Source organism: Lolium perenne, unplaced genomic scaffold, assembly GCF_019359855.2.
Source record: "Lolium perenne isolate Kyuss_39 unplaced genomic scaffold, Kyuss_2.0 unplaced25, whole genome shotgun sequence".
NCBI lineage: Eukaryota > Viridiplantae > Streptophyta > Magnoliopsida > Poales > Poaceae > Lolium > Lolium perenne.
This window is the reverse complement of record NW_027248983.1, coordinates 660,184-663,463: the sequence shown is the minus strand read 5'-3', so window position 1 is coordinate 663,463 and position 3,280 is coordinate 660,184.

Sequence of the window (3,280 nt, the reverse complement as noted above, 5' to 3'; positions counted from 1 at the left end):
TCGATGACGTAAGCATTGTCGTTGATGCGTTTGAGGACCTTGAAGGGACCATCTCCTCTTGGCTTGAGCTTGGAGTTGCGCTCATGAGGGAATCATTCCTTCCGGAGGTGGATCCAAACGAGGTCTCCTTCTTCGAATACCCTTGCCTTCTTCTTGGCGTTGATGCGGTTGGCTTGACGAAGAACATGTGCTTGTATGGTTGCCCTTGTCTCTTCATGTAGTTTCTTGACGGCGGCGGTGCGCTTGTCGAAGTCCATGTTGATGCGCTCGTGGAGGGGAAGCGGAAGTATGTCGAGTGCCGTGTAAGGTTCGAAGCCATAGACGACCATGAAGGGGCTCCTTGACGTAGTCTTGTGCTTGGCGCGGTTGTAGGCGAACTCGGCGTGAGGAAGGCACTCCTCCCATGACTTCAAGTTTTTCTTCACGAGGATGCGTAGGAGGGTGGAGAGGCTTCGATTGACCACTTCCGTTTGGCCGTCCGTTTGCGGGTGCGATGATGATGAGAACAAGAGCTTGACTCCAAACTTCGCCATGAGCGACTTCCAAAGATAACTCATGAACTTGACGTCTCGATCCGACACAATGCTTTGTGGTACTCCATGTAGGCGAACGATTTCCCTGAAAAACAACGAAGCAATGTGTGAAGCATCGTCGCTCTTATGGCAAGGTATGAAATGAGCCATCTTAGAGAATCTATCCACTACAACAAATATGGAATCATGACCATGCTTAGTGCGAGGCAAGCCTAGAACGAAATCCATGCTAATATCGGTCCATGGTGCATAAGGAATAGGCAATGGGATGTAAAGACCATAAGGGTTGGAGGTAGACTTAGCTTGTAAGCATGTTGTGCACCGACGGCAAAGGCGCTCCACATCTCGCTTCATCTTTGGCCAATAGTAGTGGGTTGAGAGCATGGCATATGTCTTGTCACGGCCAAAGTGGCCCATAAGACCTCCTCCATGAGACTCTTGCAAAAGCAATTTTCGAAGCGAAGACTCGGGAATGCAAATCTTGTTAGCTTTGAACAAATAGCCATCATGCAAGTAGAAATCATCCACTCCTCGCTCAACGGAGCACTTCTCAAAAATGGGAGCAAAGAAAGAATCGGAAGGATAGAGTTCTTTGATCTCTTCAAGTCCCAAAACATGAAAATCCAAACGAGTTAGCAAAAGGGTGTTTTTGCGGGAAAGAGCATCCGCCACAACATTGTCCTTGCCCTTCTTGTATTTGATCACATATGGGAAGGACTCAATGAACTCGACCCATTTTGCATGTCGTTTGTTCAAGTTGTGTTGGCTTTTCAAATATTTCAAGGACTCATGGTCGGAATGAATGATAAACTCTTTTGGCCAAAGATAGTGTTGCCAAACTTCAAGAACACGAACCAAAGCGTAGAGCTCCTTGTCATATATAGGATAGTTGAGGCGTGCGCCATCTAACTTCTCACTATAGTATGCCACGGGTTTGCCCTCTTGCATAAGAACACCACCAATACCAAGCCCACTTGCATCACACTCAATCTCAAAAGTTTTGGCAAAATTCGGAAGGACAAGAAGTGGAGCTTCGGTAATGATGCGGGGTGGCTTTCGGACACCTCCGCCTCAAGACCGTCAAGTGCAACCCCACCTATCGTCGACGCTACACCATGGCCAAAGAGTCCCCCAAGTGGACCTTCAACCCTAACCCACGCTACACGCGTCAAGGTGAACTCCTTCCTCTCGATACTCGACCTCGTAGATACCTTGAATGGAATGCTACCTCATGTCGGCATGTTATATGTCATTAGGTACAAGAGTCATCGAGGACCGGAGAGGAGGAACACCCATGGTGCAAGGAAGCGAGGGAAGGGAAGAGGAGCCATTCATCATGGTGCAAGGAAGAAGGAAGTAGAAGAAGGAGAAGGGCTCCAGCCGCCAGCCACGACAAGGCCGGCCTTTGCCGCCCCACTTGGCCGGCACTGCCGGTGGGCGCACCCCGGCACTGCCGGCCCATCTTCCCCGGCACTGCCGGCCCCATCGGCACTGCCGCCCCGAACACACCGGCACTGCCGGCCCCCTCGAAGTCAACTTCATCCCAACCGTTGATTTCTCATCTATGGACCAGGATAATTTATGTAATGCCCCTTTTACCCCTGGATGGATCTGGGCCTATATATACCTCTTCCCCCACCCCTTAGCTCTTTAGACAAGATGATAGCTTAAACATGGATATGAGCTTTGTCTCCCTAGGGTTTCATCCCTCTGTAATCAAGGCAACCCTTGTTGTTGATCTAGATCTGTGAGTGAGATTCTAGTGCGAGCACTCTCTCTCCCTCTCCGATCTCCTTCTCCAACACCGGTCTCTCTCCTCGGAATTCTACCGCGGTCTCTTCCGTAGGAGATTCTATCGGCGTGGTCCATCGAGCCACGGGGGTAAGTAATCGGTTGTATCGGGTAGGTGTGCGTGCGTGAGTTCCTCGTGTTCTTCGTGTTCATCGTGTTCTTCCGCTCTCCCACCTTTTCCCCTTTGGATTTCGGGTCAACCGCGAGATCGGGCCACACACGGGGTCTTAGACCTCATCATATGGCATCAGAGCCACAAACCAGGCTGTAGATCTCATCATATGGTATCAGCAGCCTTTGGTTTCCGCGGATTTGACCCTCCACCCACCCAATTTCGTTTCTAGAAAATTTCCCAAAAAATAGCCCTAATTTGCCTTTGGTCGATCTGTGATTTTGTTGCGTTTTGAGTGGTTTTGATCCATGGATTTGATGTTCCTATGGTAGATCTACATCTCCACCAAATTTCACTGTCAAACTCCTTCTATTTCTCCGCGAATCGACGAATTTCTGCCCGAATTTCCGCTCCTGTTCGTCGAGTTCATCCTGACCGGCACTACCGGCCTAACGACAGCGGCAGTGCCGGCCTCCGCGTTGACCATCTCCACCTCGCCGCCGCCCTGCTCTCGCCTTGCGCCGCCCGCGCTCGCCCTCCTCCCGCTGCACAGCCAGCAGCTCGCCTGGCCGCTCAACCCCCGCCCCGGCCCACTCCACACAAGCGCGCCGCCTCCACCACCACGCGCCCGCCTCCACCGCGCCGCCCAAGCTAGCAGGCCCAGGCCTTCGCCCACGTCTGCCCGCTCGCGCACAGCAGCCCGCCTTGCCTCGCCCACCTCCACTGACCCCAGCTCTGCGCGCCGCCCACGCACAGCAAGCCACCGAGCCGCCGCTCGATTCCATCCGCGCGCGCAACCATCCATCAGGCCGCCGCCCCAGCTCGTCTCCGCTCGAGCCCCAGC